Raw genomic sequence first — 18,618 nt, forward strand, 5'->3', positions numbered from 1 at the left:
ACACAAGGAATATTTGAGATCAACAGAACACCTTATCAAGCAATAGTGATATAGACTATGTATATAGAGTAAAACTGATCACAGAGATCAAGCATATGCCCTTGTCATCCTAAATGCTGTCTTTTCAGTACCTAGACTAATCATCCATACATTTGGGATGAAAATGTATATAAAGTATAGAAGCTAAAAACTAAAAGTTTCTGGATCCATCTCTGGTTTATGCTGTCAGGAAAGAGAATTTCTTTGTGGAAATGCTGGGATGAGAGTGGCAGTTTTGCAGGCAGCAATACATTTGGGGTTATAACTTAGTATAAGTGTGATAAAGCATTAGAAAATCTGCATTTGAAATTAAGAAACCTCATTTTGAATCTTTGTTTTGTCCTATATTATTTAGGACAAATCACTTAAACTGTCTATATCATTTAGGACAAATCATTTAAACTTTCCTAATCTGTAAATTGAGAGAGATTTAACTAAATGACCTCCAGGTTTTCTTCCATTTAAAAATTTATAATGTTGGACTAAATGACTCCCAAATTTTAGTTTCAGTTTTATATCTATGAATCTAAGGTATGCTTACATGATTTTTTAAAAAATCATTCTAGTTTAATGAACACATAACAATATATACTTTGGAAATATTATCCCTGTATTGGACATATTTAAGCTATATCAGATTGCTCCATGTCTTGAGAAGTAAAGGAGGGAAGGAAAAATTTGGAACACAAAATCTTATATAAATGAATGTAGGAAATAATATTTTATGGGAAATATTATGAGACGGGACTGAAAAGCAGGAAGAATATTAAACTAGAAGTCCATAGACATGCGTTTGAATCCTGTCTCAGACATTTGCTGGGAAACCACTGAAGAATTATCCAAAGACTCCTTTTTCTCTTGGGCAAAATGGGACTAATACTTGTGCTATCTACTTGACAGTTGTTATGAAGACAGTGCTTTCGCAACTTTAAGTCACTATACAAAAGTGCTATTACTAATAGTGAAAAAGAAAATAATCTCCCTAAGTATTTGACATAAAACAAATTGAAGGACGGGAAGCAATTCTTAACCAGAGAAATCTTTTTCCCTTCTTTGGATGTAGCCAGGAAGATGGTCTACTTATTTATTCTGCCCTTGGCTGTCTTTTTAAAGAATCACATTTCATTTTATATTTGGCCCACAGTCATAGCCTAAGCTTTTTTTGAATCCTTCTTCTGTCATACAGTGTAGCTTCGACAATCTCTTTCAGTCTTGTGTCATTTTCAAATATGACCTACATTCTATCTTTGCTTTTGTCGAAGACCTCTTCTTGGGTAGCAGTCTCAAATTTAGAGCTGGAAAGGACTTTGGGTGCTTTCCAATCCAACGTCCTCATTTTACCGAAGAGAAAACTAAGGCACAGAGAAGTGATTTGCCTACGGTCACTCTAGTAGTATAAGACGGAGAAGGAATCTGAATTCGGATTCTCTTTCACTACAGCTTGCAGCCTTCGGCAATCAAGGTTTTAGGATTCTCATTCAAGTGCAGGTTGAACTAAGTATAATTCGAGGTTCCTTCCAATTTTGAAATTCGTTGAGTCTTTGCGTTTGTTTCTACTCTTAACTTTTCATTTCACAAGTATTATCTCTGGCAAGAGAGGATCCTAGAATTTCCTTCCCTTCTTCTGAGGGTTCCTAGGACAGGAGCTGTTCCCGGAGGCAGGTAAAGTGGCCCTTGAGACTCTGGCTTTTCAGTTTGCAGAAGTAGGGTAACTAAGACAGTAGACGCCCGGAGGGAAGTTAGGGAACCTGACCCCGGCCTCCTTCAACTTCTTTGAGGCTGAGGGGGTGGGGATGAGGGGGGAGTGAGGTAGCGGCGCTTTGTTATGCTTCCCTCTAGAGAAAGCTAGGGGTAGTGTCTGTGGCGGTTGCCCAAGTAGCAGAACCGCCCTCCCGCCAGGCTGGCTCCCTCCCTCCCAAAGTCTCCCCCGGCTCAGCTGGTGCGACAGTGCAGTTGCTGCAGGCAGAGCACTCCGTCCAACCACTCCGCCTTTGTAAGGACCCTTTTCCTGCACAAAGCAATTAGATTCGAATAAACATTCGAAACAGCCACTTTGTAAACAAAGTGCACAATAGCTCCCCCGTGTTCTGCAGCTCAGGGGTGACTAGGGGAGCAGTGAGGAAGAAAGGAGGGGTGCAGTGTGGGGAGGAAGGGGGGAGGGAACGAGGTCAGGTTGCTGCCTGAATGCACGCTGAGGCGAGAGCGCTCCCTTAAGTTTCTAGTGAAGCAGAAGGCTGTCCCTGCAGATTAAATTTACATTCTCTGCAAAGCAGTCACCCCCAACGCCAATCCTTGGTAAGAAGGGGTTTTTGTAAGGCCTGGAAGCGTGTGTCTTACGTACAGATCACCTTTCTTGACACTTCAGTAACCCATGACTTCTGTAACTCTGACTTCTGGCTTTGGCTAGAATCAGATGCGTCGCGGTATAAGAGTTGGTGTCCCAGCTACCTTGAAAGTTCCACTATGTAATAGCAGCTTTCTTTGGCTCCAACTATCCTGACCGCTAATATTGGGTTCGGAGAGGTCAGTGTACTTCTCTCAGCAGAAAGATGAGAACTCCTATCATATCTCCGGTCTCTACTGGGCCGCAACTATAAGACTCTAGTTAGCGTGGGCTCATCTCAACTAGGTGAAGACGCGCCAAGAAGCAGAACTGGAAACAGAAGAGCTCCTGTTCGTCTCTTGGGTGTCTTGGGTGAAGCAAATGACCCTCGTTGAATACGTACTTGCATAGACATCCTGTGATCACTCAGCTAGGCCCACCTCAGGCATAGTAAGCCACCAGGACTAGAGACCTTTGCAAATGGTGTGAGTCCCGGGGAAATACGCATCTCCTCTGTTAAGCTAACGTACAGTTAAAGCCACAGTCTACCAAACAAGGATATGCGCTTAAAAAACAAAGGTAAAATGGGGTCCTTGTTTTCTGACAAAACAGGCAGGTCTTTTAAGTGCGTTTCTTTTTTTGTCTACGCATCTCCCGCCTGTGGTGTTCTCAAGAGCCACTTATGAAGCAAGGGCACTGTGTTGTCGGTTTTTGTGAGAAGGGTCCCAGGGCAGGAAAGGCCTTGATTGCCCAGGGACCTGCTAGTACAGTCTTATGTCTCCAGTTGTCACCAAAAAGGAAAGAAATGACCAGGGCCTAAATTTTAAGGCGTTTGGCCATGCTAGGTAGAATTCGGGACTGTGGCCACCCTCAACTCGGAGTCTGAAATAAAAATTTGTTTTCTTCTCACTTACTAGAACCACCTATACTTTGGGTCAAAGGATCAAGACATGACCCTATAAGGCCTCTGAGGACATAGAGTAGTCCTGGGTTACCAGGAGGAGGAGGAGGGGGAGAGATAGTGGTCGGAGAGAGGAGTCCCCTGACACACTCTGGGAGGTGAAAGGTGGGGGAGATTCATTGTCTCTACCTTTTTACTTCTTAAAGAACAATTTGGGGCAAGAAGAGAGAGAGGTCACCATGTTTTAGGGTGTGTGTGTTTGTGTGTGTGTGTGCGTTTTAATCTTATTATCTGTTCTAGGGGGAGAAAGGGCATCGAGTTAGTTTCCTCCGCATTAGCTGAACAGGTTCTCAGACTGATCCGCAGGCATTCTGAAGTACTTCGAACCCATTTTATTTTTTCAAAGGTGTATTCCTACCTACATTCAGGATAGATTCCTCTTGGGTGATTTATCCCACACTACTCCTACATTCTCCACCTTTCTTTCCCACGTACTCAAGTGATTTTGTATTTCGACAGTCATTCTGATAAAGACTTCCCAAACTTTTTTTTTTTTTTTTTTTTTTTTTTTTTTTTTATCCTCCTTCGTTGGAGGTGGTACAATACCTCCCACCCCACCCCCACCTCTTTTTTGCGGAAAATGTGGGTAATGTGTGTGAAAGGCAACTAATTCACTGTGTCTAGCAGCGCCACACATCTCAGGGGGAGGGGGCTCATTTAAAGAATTTGTTGTTTCTCTCTGAAGTTACCGAGGTGCCCATTAAAAATAGGAGCTTGTCTTGTTTATATCTGAGATGCCGGGTCTCCGGATCTGAGGTTTCCCAGAGAACGAACACCTTGTTCAGAGAGCTACAGAAGCTACAAGTTGTCACCCGGATGCACTGATGCAGTGAGTACCTATGGCATTATATACCACCCTTATTTATGTTCCAGCATGTGACCTATCATATCTAAATGGGCTGATTGCGAGTGGCAGGAATCTCTATATTGGCAAGGCAGGATAATTAGGTGGCTATTACTGTCTATGCTTTCAAGAAGGCAGAAGAAACAGACAGGTAATCTTATCTTCTGTCCTCTCTTCTTCTTTCTCTTCCTCTCTTCTGTGTCTGTGTCTCTCTGAATCTGTCTCTGTCTGTCTCTGTCTGTCTCTTTTCAAAGATGGGGATTTGTGACAGTAATCCTGGGTGATAACTGTGTTTCTTGTTTAGGAGGAGCAGGGAGGGAGAATGAAGTTTAGCATGTTCTAAATGATCAACATTATTTCACTTATATTTGGGGGAGGAGAGTGCTTTGAGACAAGCAGAGGGATGGCTGGTTGGCGTCTTACTAGAGAAAATGGTCATTTGGGTAGCTTATTTGGAAGACATCTCAGAGAGTAACTTACTTTTTTTTTTTTTTTTCCCTGATGAAGAAAAGTCTGCAAGTGATATTTTGGTTTATTAGTTTTTACGTTTTTTCTTGGGATATGAGTAGGAAATAGCCGAATTCCAGGTAGTTGATCTTGTACTTTTTAATGATAGAATGATCTGAGTTTATTGAGTAATATATTACCTTAGATTTTTCTTAAAGAAAGGGACGACGATACATATTGATAGTAACAGTTCGAAGAGTACCGAATTCCACGAAATAAAAATCTACATTGGGACGAAGCTTTGGAGATGTTTATCGGTCTTCCATACCCTTTCAGCACACCCTCCCCCTGCAACTACTATGAAATTTACCAGATTCCAATCTTAAGGCAAGAAAAAAAAAAGTGTTTCATATACAAAACGATCGGAGTATTTGCAGATAATTGCGAATGTCAAATACTCCGGTGTGATGACAAAGTGCAGAGATCTCTGGAGCTCGAAATCTTAAGGGCCAGGGGCCAATGCTCTGGGCAGGACCTCCTTTGGCCACCTAAAGGCTGTCAGGAATCAGGGAGCCACTGCAGGAGGGATGGAGAAGGCAAAAGCTATGGGTGGGGGTGGGGCGGGTTGCGAGGAGGAGAAAGAAATCAGAGAGCAACTGTAGACAATTAATTCCTTTAGTCCTTCGGTTTCTCCAACGACTGAACACTTTATTATCCATTTTATCCACACTCAATCATAGAGAAGAAAGGGGGGTTGGGTTTACAAGAGTCATCCACTCACACCACCTACATGCTCATTCATTCACTCACTCAGGAACCAGATATTAATAAATGTACAGACCTTCAGGGCCCCATTCCTAACTGAGGAGGCTAGAACAGCATCTTCCTCTCTATCCATACTTCAAGTTAAGAAGATCTTCAGAGTTCTTGGAACTACTCTCTAGAGTCCACTTAAATTAAAAGCCTGGCATTTCTTTCTTCATATACCATCTCCCCTCAAAATGCAATGATCTTGAGATGCTTTTTTCCTTTAGGCACTATTAAACATTATTCCAGCAGTTTTATGCATAAGAAAGAGAGGGTGAGAGAAATCTGACTTTTCCTCTTCTTGGATCTTTTGAGAAAATATTGGTAACCTTCTGGGAATTGCTCTGCAGTCTTCCAAAAGCAAACACCTCAAAATTCAAAATAAACAGTAGAAAGCAGGTCCCCATCTGCTAAGAATACTGATCTAGAAGCATCTATGAGACAATTGGTTGGGAAAGAAATAATTGTTTCTTTCTCAATTTTGCAAAAAGTCAGCCTATGGTTCCCACCCTCCCCACTTTTATAATTACAAATTTATTGAAAACTGAAGGGGATGGGATGCTGAAAGGAAATTCAGGTGAAAGGTAGATAGCTATATCTTCCTTTACACCCTAGCAGTATGATGTAAAGAGGAAGTAAGGTTATTAATATTATTGTTTCTATCTATTAGTAGAGTGGAGCTGAAAGAGATGGACTGGCACACATATGCCTTCCTGCATGAGGTCCAGGAAGGTATACCATCTATTTAGTCCAGTACTATAGGGATCTCTGCCAACTGGGCCTCTGATATAGAGTCAATCTGGAGAAATTGATTCAGTGGAGCACTCATAACAGTCAGTCACAAAGATCCTATTTCTTTTTGAAGGATTTATTCAGGATGAGATGCAAGTTTTGCTCAGACTCAGGAAGGTCTAGGGGAGGGGATGATAAGTGTTTGTTGGTACTGACAAAAAAGTTGTTAATATTTTAAGAAAGTTTATGTGAGTATTTTGTGGACTTTTCCACTCTTCTCCCTCTCCACTTTTTTTTCTTCCTCATTGAGTGCCTACAAGTCTATATGCTAAGTTATTGGATGGGAACTCTTAGAGGTTCTTCCTCTAGTTGTCTGGGATTTTCCCTAATGATAAGTTAAAAAAAAAACACCTGCCAGTCAGCACCAGATTCTTTTGAAGTGGGGGAAGGGGGCAAGTGGGATGGAGGAAAAAAGGAAGAAAAAAAAAAGAAATGTTTCTATCTATGATCTCCAATAGTTCTCACCTTAAATTGTGCTTGAATTTGTGGATGTCAAGGCCAAAAGGGCTGGAAATCAGAATGTCTCCAGCAGGGAAGCCCTGACAAACAGGATTATAAGGACTCTGATTTCTTTGAGCAGGATAAGCAGTCTTTTTCTACTTGCCCACATCCTTTTAAACAATTTACTACTACAACCTCAGTCTTTGAATAGTAAGATTTGCTGAAACATACATAAGGGAAGTTCAGGGGCAAGAAACCTCACTTTAAAGGAGGCAGTCACCTGGTCAGCTCAGTGGCAAAACAGTCAGGGGGTCAATCTTTTGGACTTCAAGTCTTATTAGCATTGTTATAAACTTGTAGTGTCTGTCCTGGAGCCAACTGAGTCCGACTGAGGCCCCAAACATGTAAGATCTGATTCTGTTTGACTTTTCAAATCAAAGTGCATTGATTGGACCCAAAGAGTTCATGGTGCATAAATACTTTAATTAAACCTGCAGTAAACAGACAAATCACTTTTCACTCTTCCATAGAGAAGTTGGGCAGGTCTTCCTGTATCTGGCTGCAGCCAGATCTTGGAGCTGTTTAGTTAAAGAAGGAGGAAGAGGAGAACAAAAACAAGAAGAATAAGAATATAAGAGATGTGGGGAAAATCCATTATTTTAACCCAGGTAAACTAAAAGGAAAATAACAACTTTTCCTGTGAACTCTAGATTATGGTTTCAGGAAGGTGTTGAATTTAGGTGTTTCTTCTCCCAGTATGCACTTATGTCACTTTCCAATATACCACTAAAAAAGGAAGGCAAGGATGATTCTACATTGGGACAATTTCTCTGGGTGTGCTTGAAGAATACTTTGAGGCTGCCAGTCTGAGTATCATTTCCCCTAACAGCCTCCCCTTCTTTCCCTCCTCCTTCCCCAGTCCCTAATTCCTCCTCTACCAGTTCGGTTTTTTTAGCACTGGCTCTGATCCTCAGGTTGTTTCTGACAGTGGGGTGTCTTATAGTCATTGCCCTTTGGTTATCCCACCGATATTCCTGATGCTACTTCTTTGTTGTTAGCCAAGAAGCTCCGCCTTGGCCACTGTGAAGCTCTCTGACTGAGGTGTTGAGGAAGGAAGAAGCTGGGTTGTGGGATTGTGAGGCAAGACTCAGTTAGGAAGCAGATCTTGGAAGGAAACTTTGGTTCCACTATAGTAGGGAGAAATGAGTCTTACATCTCAGTGTCCACAAGATCGCCACCTTCTCCGCCTAACCTCTCAGTCGCCGCAGCCGCCGCATTTCCCCTCCTCCTTCCCTCTCCTTCCAAGATATGAAAGTTGGGGAGAAGAGGAAATTAATCAAGCTGTGAAAAAGTGGTTTGGGAGAGTGTTTTGATGAGGCTCGCCCTCTTGAAAGTTAGAGGGAAAACAGAAGCTTGAACTGCTCCCACGTCATCAAAGTGACTTTAAAAGTGATGGTACTGTGGAAGCGGGTTCACAGGAACAATGCCAGCAACTCCACAAGCCAATGTTCCTGGAGAGATACAATTTCTTTGCAGATCTTTCTTTAGTGGGTATCACAGCCTGAATCCAAATCTTCTAAAATATAACAGTGATTTCAGGTTAAAAAGTTGAAAAGAGTGAAAAGAAACTAATAGATTTTTCAATCGCTAGCGTCTTAAACTCTTCATAATATGAAGTTAATATAGATCAGGAAATAATATATTCATTCATACATATATATTACATACGTTCATATACACACATTACATGTATCATATACACATCACACAGATATTATATAAATATGTGACATATTTTATATATGTGTGCTTTCCCGAATGAGGCCAGTTTTCCCCTCGTTTACATATTTGGATTCAATTTTTAAAATTGAGTGCTTAACATATGAATCTAACATATCTGTTTCAGAAATATTACTCTTCATTTCTCTTGCATTACACTAGTGGAGTTCTAGTTTAGAAACCAGTACTTGTTAGGGTGTGGAAAAGATTTAACATATTTCTATCCCCAAAACTGTCGTCGTTCCCCAACTTACCTAGCAGAATGTAAGGGAAATGAAGACCAAATCGAGTACATCCCTTAAAAGACGTTTTGCTACTAACGTTTGGCAAAAATCAAGTTTTGATTTCATTTCAATTTTTATGCAGAATTCCACCGGAACTTACTAATCAGACATTTGCGATGGTTATATAGATAAGATTATGTTTAAATAGGGAGTATGAGGCAAGATGCCCAGGTGGGGGAAAAATACATGAAAAGTTTTAAAGATTGTCAGAAGAGGGAAAAATATTTTAAAACAAACAGCTAGAATTTATTAGATCATGGAAAGCTTATTTGACACAGCAAAATCTCACTATAAGGCAGAAATTGACCAACCAAAATGTAGTAAAATATCTTCCTATTAACAAGTGCATTTTATAGCTATTCCGTTGGGGAAATCGAGTTGTTTTTCTATGTATGGTATGTTAACATGGTTAATTTTAAATGAACCTCCTTATATTGTTCCTTTCTTCAGTTCTAAATAATGTTTCTAATAATTTGCTTTCTCAGAAACACTAATGAGACACCTTCCCACATTTCCCAACATATTTGGACACAATTTAGAGTAGATACTGATTTTGTTTTTTTCTGTCAAGGGCTTTCTTAGAAAGCTACTTCTGCTCAAGCACAAACTCATGAATTTTCCAAATTTCGAAAATCCTGCCTGAAAAAAACAAAGAGAACAAATTGGAAAACTCGTACTCAATTAACAAACGAACTCTAATTTCTTGGCTTTATTGGGCAACTCTTAAAAGTTGAGATTTCAACAACGACGACGACGACGACAATAACAATAACAACAACTACAATACAGTTCTTTTGACTGCTTATCTAGGCATGGGATCAAGAAACAACTTTGCTCTGCCGGTTCCTTGCTAGTACTCTAAGCATAGTCACCACAGTTCCTTCATTTTTATCCTAGGACAGAAGGTGTACGGGAGGTGAGGGCTCTAGGTAGAAACTCTTTTCTCTCACATCTTTTACGAGAGAGAGAGAGAGAGAGAGAGAGAGAGAGAGAGAGAGAGAGAGAGAGAGAGAGAGAGAGAGAGAGAGAGAGAGAGAGAGAGAGAGAGAGAGAGAGAGAGAGACTTTGAGGCTCCAGATCGTTATTATTATTATTATTATTTGCAACGAAAAAAATTAATTCAGGGCCAAAATGTCTTTGCTGTGGTTGGGGTATCGGCAAAGAAGGTTGTAGTTTTGTGATGGAGACACAGGGAAGGCAAGTGGCACTAGAAAGGGTCAAGCCGTTCGGGTTTTTGCTCCATGGAGCTCGGAACTTCAGATAAAATTCCGGGCCTTTGCTAAAAGCTCACAAACCGGTAAACAACCTATCCCTAGTATTTCTGGCCCCGGTTAGGTGCTGACAAGCGAGCGTGAGACTGCAAATGAGCTAGAGTGCGGCATCCAGTTTGAGACTCCTATCCTCAACCGCTGTTGAACCAAACACAAAATTGAAAAACATGTTACATTTTATTGACAACAGTAATATTTTCTTTTGTGCGGAGGGAGTATTTGGAAGAATACGCATGGCGGCACTCTTCTGTGCTTTCTCCAAGCATTTGTAGTTCAACTGTCAGTCTTAAATCTCCCTTTACAAGATTATTTTATTAAAAATCAAACACCTCCGACTTGGCCGCAACGGTCATCCACTCGAGGCCTTAATGCTTTTTTCTTTCCCGGGTGGCCTAGAGTTCTGAGGGAACAAAGCAAAGAAAGATATCAAGGCCCAACTCTTCAACCCAAGGAGGCAGAAAGTGACCATGGCTTCAACTCCACCCCAGAGAGGGTACTGAGTGTGTTGAATGGAGCCAGGACCTGACTGCAATCAAATTTTTCTCCGTCAACTAACTCCCACAACCCCCGACCCTCGTTCTCAATCATCACTTTTAAGGCTCGGGCATTCTAAGGGAGTTTGGAGAGGGTTGATTTAGTAAAAGAAAAATAAAGAAGATGGATGACAAGAGACAAATCAAAGAGAGGGAGAAGAGAGATGAAACCGGAAAGAAAGAGAAAGGAGAAAAAGAAGAAAGACAAAATAGAAAGAGAGAAAGGAAGAGGAAAAGAGAGAGGACCAGAGAAGAATGAAAGGAGGAGGGAGAAGAATGGAGAGAGAATGGGGGGGGGGGGAGGCGGAGAGAGACAGAAAGAGATTAAGGGCGGATAATTTGGGCCTGGCTCTTACACTGGCTCAATCTCTTCACACTTTTAGGGCCATGAATAATCCCGCATCCTATTCCTAACCCTCGCTTGTTAAATCTTGTGTAAAGCCAAACCAATTCAGGTATAGGAAAGTGAAGAACCCCCCTTGCCCGCTTCCCTCTCTCCCAAAACGAGTGCTTTTAGAATTCGAGGATTGCAGATTTGCCGACACTCGTTGTAAGGGATTAGAAAGAAGGGTGGGAGTAGATGGAGGTCTTGTAGCCTCGAATTTCCACCACTCACGGTTAATTAGATTTTGTTTATGTGCCTATGCGAGAATGTGTACGGGTTAAGATATTTCGGATTCTTCCTTTCTGCTAGCCAAGGCAGAACCTACTGCTGCTTCTGCTGCATCTTTTTTTGCTGGAAGAACCCCAGAGCCATTAACCTAGGTGCATGTTTAAACCCCGTGGAGCTGAAGAAAGGCAGGTGAGGAGTGAAAGCGATCCTAGCCCGGGACCGGGTTCTAGCCGGCTCAGAGTTGTGCTGCCTTTCCCCGTTATTTAGCCCACGCGGTGGCGCTGTTTGGAGACTGAGCCGCGTCGGGAACAAGGAGCAGGGCCTGGTCATCTGAGGGCGAAAGAGAACTGAAGTCCTGGCGCGGGGTAAGAGTTCGAAGACACACTCTAGGTTGCGGGGTTTAAGCGCATTAGCAGCTGCCAGAAAGAACTGAGTGTGCGATTCAGTTGCCCAAAAATTATTTTTTGGGAGGAGAGAAACAATATCCGGGCTTCAGTTTTTCTCCTAATTCAGACCCTGGTTGATTCAGAGAGAGAGGAGTGAAGCCTCATTTTTTTTGGTATTTTGTTTCCCCCCTTCTCATTGGTTCTTTCCCCCTCCTCCTCACCATTTATTTACAAATAGACCTGATTTACAGAAAGACATTTTTCGTCTCCATCTTTAGTAGATTGCCATTATAGCAGTTAAGCTACTTATTTTTAAAAAGTGAAATAAACTAGGGGCCAAGTTGTTCTCGGTGATGAGTTCTCTGAACCTGGAGTTTCCCCCTAGAATCCTCTTCCTTTGCCCGAGTCTTTCCCATTTACAGAGAAAGACTTAGAAATTCTCTTATCCAAAGCTTATTTTCTTCCCACCCTCCCCAACCTTTATCTGGTATATACTGAAACCTCCCACAGTTTTCTTCCAGGAGCTTGATCCTTAACATTGAGAGTTTTTGAAGACCAGCTTTCCAGTTTTCTCATTTATCATGACTTCTTACTTCTTTATTTTTCTTAGATCTATTTTTTCCCTCCCACATTCATCTCCTTTGTTCTGTCCATTCACAACCTGTACCAAAATCCTATCCAAATCTAACCTCTTCCTGTCCGAGCCCAGAAAGCAGCTAGTCACAATACATAAACTATCTCCAAAACCGAGGGTATTTAGCTATCTACCCTTTCTCCCCTCAAACTTCCCTTCACCTTGTTCCATCATAGTAGCATGAGGTACCTTCCCTTCTTCTCTCCCCCCCCTTCGCTTGCCCCTTTAGAAGTTTGCCTGATTCCTGTCATCAACACGGAATCCGCGCCGATACTGAAATACACGGGTTCTCTGTTGTCTTTTTTCTTTTTTTTTTTTTTTCCCCTTGGTGAGTTTCTCAAGGATCTTTTCTTCACTCCCTTCACTTATCCCATCCTATCTCAGGTGCTCTACCATCCTTTTGGGAAACCACTGCTTGTCCCGAGTTGTTTTTCTTTTTCCTTTCTTTAAAATAAACGCGCCTGCCAAGGCCCAGTGCGGACTAGCGGCTCAGGCTGAAAGAATCTCGAAAGATATGTGCCAAGCTCATATTCACTTCTTTTCCCTTCCTGCCCACCCTCCGAGACAGTAATGCCGAAAACTTAGAAGCTACAGTTAACTTTCTACAAAGAAGTGAGCAGAAGATTGGGCATTAGTGAGCAGAAGATAAGGGCCGCAATTCTGAGAAAATATTTCTTCGATCTCCGAGTGCTGTTTTCACAGATAGAAGGACCCATTTCCATTCTCATTCTCATGCGTATTCAAATGCAATCTGATCTTACTTTTTTGGCATGCTTTCCATACACGTAGCTAGGTCAGGAAAGATCGGACAGGGGCTCCAAGGATGTCTTTACTAATCGCATAAAACAGAAAAAGATTTCCCGGTGAGCTAAGGGCATGCCTGTAAGTCTGGGAATGGGTTGCTTGGATTTCTCGAGGAGTCAGGAAGGTGGCTTGGAGTTGCTTAGTCTTTCTAGACAGCACCTCTTGAGCAGCCCGAAGCATCATCACCAAAAGAAATATTATTTATCAGATTTATCGAGAAAATCCTGCCCCAAGAGAAAGAGGGACAGAGGGGTGGAAGGGAGGGAAACGATCAAAGAAAAATTTGGTCATTTAAAATCGAAGATAAAAAGCAAACGTAGAAAGAGAAGAGGCGATAAAATAAATTTTTTTTTTAAAGTCAATATGTTTGAGTTTAGGTACCAGATAAATAAGAAACCTGAGCCTAATTAGTAAGGAATAGTCGATTGTTGTAACGCTTTTTTTTTTTTTTTTTTGCTGACCAAATGACCGAAAAACTTTCCCCTCCGGGAGGGAAAAAGAAAAAAGAAATTCTGATAAGTACCGAGAGGGCCATCTGAAAGGGAAAATAAAAATGATCCCCAAATGTGGGAGTTTGATTTTATATGTTTATATGTTTCTGAACCCGATAACACAAGATCATGGAATTTAAAGCATTATAGATGCATTTTGGATTAATGTATTTAAAAAGAGATATAATTAAAACCAAACCCTTTCTCTGATTTTGTTTGAAGATCTTTGGAAGTAAACCTCTTGAGGATTAGAAAAAGAAACCAAGCAAAAGAATAATAACCATCCATTCGTCCACTATTTTTAAAAAAGTAGAAAATTACAGTGCAACCAAAAATACCATTTGAAAATTTTATTGTAAGAATTAAATACGATGGAAATGATGGGTTACTTCAGCTGAAATAAGGTCAATGTGAAAATTATGCACTGAAAACCGTATGTAATTTGAAACAGAAATGGCCTTTATTAGGAAAAGCAAAAAAAAGAAAAAAAAAAGAAAACAGAAAAACACAAAACTTACTAGAAATCTTATTTTAACCGAAAGTGTAAATAATATCAAGCAATTATATATACATATACATATATGTGTGTATGTATAATACACATTCATTGCATCCTCTCCCCATAATGAATAATCCCTCCTCCGAGTTTTTATTACGTATTGATTAATTGCCCTGTGCAAATTGAAAGTTTAAAATATTTTGTGATTTTCCCCAAAGAGCTAAATTGAACAAATAACTTAAAAAAGAAAAAAAGATCTTGATAATGAGAAAGGTAAGATTAAAATGTAAAAAGTCGTAATTTACACTTAATTGTATACTTTATTTAAATCATCTTTCTCCTGAATGTAATCATTTAGAATCATTAGTTTCCAGGACAACTTTATAAAATATTTACACTTTATAAAATATTAATCGATTAACAATATGGTTGTGTTTATAGAAGTTTAACCAGTATAATCGTGATGTCGACATAACTCTCTTAGGCTAGCAAAGGGATCTCATTCTCGAAATGTAAATGAAGATCTTCCGACAGTGGTGTTTATAAAATAGCTCATTAATGGTTTTGGATTGAATCGTTCCAACCATCCGCATCATCAGTTATAATAATAGTGACGAATCAGACAGGAAAGATTCTGGCTAAATCATTTGCATTTTTTTTTTTCCAGAAGTACTGAAGTCCTAATATCACCAATTCTTCTAAGTTTCTGGACATTGATCTGGAGGAGGATTTCGTAGATCATCAGCAAGGTATGAAAAGAAACCATATATTATTATTATTATTATTCATTATTAAGGCATTAACTAGAAATGTTTTCCAATTCGAAAGGTACAAAGTTTTCTGTTTTTGTTCAATTTCTTTGACTCAATTTGCGACGTGATATTACAGAAGGAACATAAGTTGGTCGCAACTTGGTTTCCTTGCAGCCAGTAAAGTTAAACTTTTAAATTACTAACTCGGGATGGTTTAATTTAGCCAATTTGATTTCTCCGACTCCAAATTCTGCATGCCCTTTACCAAATGAACTCTACTATGTGGGAGACTAAGGTGTTAGGGGTAAGGAGCAAGAGGGTGGCAAAGTTTTAAAAAACAAAACAAAACTACTTCAGCTCATTTCTTTCTTAACAACCCTAAACCCTAACTCCGGTCTTGCTGGAGCCTTTCTCCTTCGAGGCACCAGCCAGATGTGGTCAGGACCACCGTTACGGTGTTGGAGCAGCACGGGGACCTTTCTTCAAAAGCTTCTCCCCTTGCTCTGTTTCGCGGGTTAGAAGGAACCAGACAGAGCCCGCTCCGATGCCGTGGTGGGCACAGCCGGTGGAAACGTAGTCCCTCTTTCTAAATTCTGAATTTACCACCAATCCCCTTGCTTAGTCCGGCTTTCCAGAGGTGTCGGCTCCAGTGCGTTCCTCTAAACAAAACTTGGTTTGGCCCTCTGGCGCCGCCATACAGGCAATGCTTCTTAAGGGGGACCGTCTGCTTTGGGAGCCACAGGCTGCAGGGAGCCCTGGGGGAGAGGTGGACGCGTGGGAGAGAAAGAGAAAGAGAGTGGGAGGAAGTCAGGCTAGAAAGGGAGGGGTGAAGAGAAAACTATGAAGGCTGAGAAGGCTCTCTCAGCCAGCTTCTCTGGAGGGAGGGGGAACCCCACCCCCGGCACATCTCCCTGCTCTCCCCTTTTCCTCCCCAATCCCCCTCCTTCTCTCCCCCTTGGAGTGGCGCGTGTGCCCGGCCGGCTTCTATCTAGGACCGGGACCCCTTCGCCCACGTGCCCACTCTTTAAGGAAGCCCGGGCCTGAGAACCAGGCCCGCGGAGACAATAACACGGGCCAGGAACGCCTGCCTGGATTGGGGCTCGCTCCACCTTAAATCAGAGCTGCAGCTGAAGCAGCTCGGCTGCTTCTACGGCCGGGACCCGGAGCTCTCCCGGGAAAGGGAGCTATAGCAAGAAAAAGTTTGGGGTGCATTTGGGTGTTTTCGGGGACTGACCCAGGCTGCTTCCGTCCCCTCGTTCCATCTCCGCCTAGGCTCTTCCCTGCCCTGTCCCAGGGACACTTCTTCAGAGAGAGAGGCGGCAAGAACCCCGCGCAGTCTGCACTTGCTTCCCCTGAACCCTTCTAGAGCCCGGGCCCGATCCTCCCTAAAGAAGCCCGGGCACTCAAGGTGCTACTACGGGGAACAAGCAGGGTGGAGAAAGAGAGAGAGAGAAATAGACCCGCCGCCTTCTTCTGTAATCCTCCACTGGTTTAGCCAGTATCTCCCGTCATTCTCCCTTAGCGTCTCCGCTACACACGCCATATAGCCTCCCCCAGACCTGTTTCATCGCCACTAGTGATGCTTTCCTTTCCGACCGCCCCTAGTCACGGCCCGGCCCGGGAACCGAGCGAGCCTCCGGAACAGTTCCCGGCGCGTAACCAGAATACCTCGCCGCCCAGTCACCCGCTATTGTTCTTGGACAATTTGCTATTTCCCGTATAAAGCGTGAACGTTCATACGTGTCTATCTCGGGGACTGGATCCTCAGTTGGCCCCTGGACGGCATGCTCCGGGCTGAGGGAAGAGCCCCAAACACACTGGGAAAAGTTACTCGCAGGGGCGGAAGAAAGGGGTGGCAGGCTGGCGGGCGGGCGGACTGAGTAGGTGGGAGTTGGAGGGGAGTGAGGGGAGGGGGAGGGTTAGGTGGGGGAGGAGGTGATCACCCTCCTATCTCCAAAGTCGAAAGTACTAAGCGCAGTTGACAGAAAAGGAAGCGGCGAGAAAGAAGCGGGCTGGTCAGTCTTCTCCACCCGTGGAGGTGCGGGGCTCGGCGCCGGCGCTGCTGCTGCTGTCGCTGCTGTCGCCTCCTCTACCTCCCGCAGTCCTGAGGAGGCGGCCTCGGCTGCGGAGCACGGCCGGCGGCGGCAGAGGAAAATACGAACACCGGAGACCAGCACTCGCTTCGCTAATCCTGTGTCATCCCCTACCCGGTCCTCGGCTCCCCCCGAATCCGTGTCTCTGTCAGTCCCCTTCTACTCCTTCCGAGGCGGTGGTGACACCCCTCTCTTCACTTCTCTCCCTTTCCTATCCCTCCCCGGGCTGCCCCGAGCCTCTTCACCCTCGAGCTTCCAGCGACTCCAGCTTTACTCTCCTCCTCTACCCCTCTCCCTTGTCATCCTCCCTACACCCCCACTCCCACCCCCGCTTCTGCAGTCCTGGTGCAGTTGAGTCGCTCCGAAATGTAAGATTGATTGATTGATGTTTAATTTCCTGCCAGGCGGGTACCCCCTCCCTCCCTTACTCCCTCCTCCGAAACCTCCCCAATCCCCCTCCCTGCCCCCACTCACTTCCCTCCCTCACTGCGGTAGAGTCTGGATTGGACTTTTGGGTAGGCATTTTTTTTTTTTTTTTGGGTGCTTGATCCCGAAATATCCCAGAGACTTTTTTTTTCCCTTTCTAAATTATTATTTTGAAGGAGCTAGATCTGGGGACGGAAAGGAAAAGGGGGGGGGGGAGGAAATCGGAAACCAAGGACAACCCAAAAGGACTCACTTTGCCTGATGACTCAACGCAACTAATAATCATCTCCCTCTCAGAGTGTCTCTCTCTGTGGCGTGTCAGTGAGTCCGGCTCGGGCTGCTGCTGCTGCTGCTGCTGTTGCTGCTGGCGGCGGCAGAGGAGGGAGAGACTGAAAGTGACATATCTGGGACTGCAGTTCTAGTCTCTCCCTCTCTCGATCTCTTTCTCCCCCCCTCACCCCTCACTTTTCTCCTTGATTGTAGCACCGGCTCCAGCTGCTGCTGCTACTGCTCTTCCTTTCCAGAATAGCAGCCCCTTTAGCAGCAGCAGCGGCCGCCGAGGTCTCCTCATTTACCCTGCTTTTTCTCTCTATGTGTTGGTTTCCTTTCTGAAGGTGTGAAAAAGCCTGCTTTCCCCCTACTCCCCCGCCTTCGTCTTTTCCCTCCCCTCTTCCCTCCCCCAACCCCTCCGCCACGAGCTCTATTGCCCCTTTGGTAGAGCCTTTCCTCCTTCACCTCTTCCTTCTCCTCCTGCTCCTCCTCCTTCCCCCATCATCATCATCACCAATATCACCATCATCACAATCATCTCACAAGAAGAAGACATCCTGACCCAGGACCTTAAAACATTAGGACTGGAGGAAGAGGAAAGGGCAAGGAAAACAGAAAGGAAGAAAACAAGAACGTTAAAAAAGGAAACAAGAAACTTTCCACCCTGGATTCTCTACTTTTGATCCATGGACAGAGCTCAGCTCAGCCAAGTTACAGACAGACTATAAGCAGTAAGTACAGAAGATAAGACACTCATACTGTATAACCATCTTTTATGAGTTGCGATAAAACACGCTGGGTCAGATATAGCTTCATTCTTGACTCCCCCTCCTTCCTTTTTCCTTCTTACAGCTGAATTAATTGGGAATGAATCGATCCTGTCCTCACTCATTTCTCCTACTCTTTCCCACCCTCACCTGGTTTCCAATATCTTTTATCAATGCGGCTTTATCAACCAGTGAAATTCTCCTGCGAATGTTTCTTGCGCAGTTTGTTATGTTTTTACTACTTAGTGAAGTCAACTGGCAAACGTGAACCCCGTTTAATTAAGAGTATTTTTCTCTTTTCACCTTCCCCAACGCTTCTCTACCTCAATAATAATTGGTGCGACCTGCAGATTCAGTGAGGA

The 18,618-nt window shown here is 43.3% G+C and overlaps 1 protein-coding gene and 1 long non-coding RNA gene across 4 annotated transcripts in view; one reads left to right on the forward strand and one right to left on the reverse strand.

Annotated features, from left to right (window-relative positions):
* The first annotated feature begins 4,048 nt into the window (after window positions 1-4,048).
* Window positions 4,049-18,618, forward strand: part of SATB2 (SATB homeobox 2) — a 228,995-nt gene continuing 214,425 nt past the window's right edge. The window contains exons 1-2 of one of the 3 annotated variants that reach the window (XM_074302769.1): window positions 4,049-4,152; window positions 14,616-14,697. The gene's annotated coding sequence lies outside the window, so the exon portion shown is untranslated. Of the gene's footprint in view, window positions 4,153-14,601; window positions 14,698-17,666; window positions 18,221-18,618 lie in introns of those variants that run through there. The other 2 variants (XM_074302770.1, XM_074302768.1) reach the window with 2 other exon arrangements.
* Window positions 13,886-17,607, reverse strand: LOC141562719 (uncharacterized). Its single transcript, XR_012488229.1, has 2 exons — window positions 17,473-17,607; window positions 13,886-16,822 (listed from the first exon to the last, which is right to left on the reverse strand). It is a non-coding gene; the product is annotated as an uncharacterized LOC141562719 (long non-coding RNA).

This window comes from Sminthopsis crassicaudata, chromosome 3 (genome assembly GCF_048593235.1).
Source record: "Sminthopsis crassicaudata isolate SCR6 chromosome 3, ASM4859323v1, whole genome shotgun sequence".
NCBI classification, from domain to species: domain Eukaryota; kingdom Metazoa; phylum Chordata; class Mammalia; order Dasyuromorphia; family Dasyuridae; genus Sminthopsis; species Sminthopsis crassicaudata.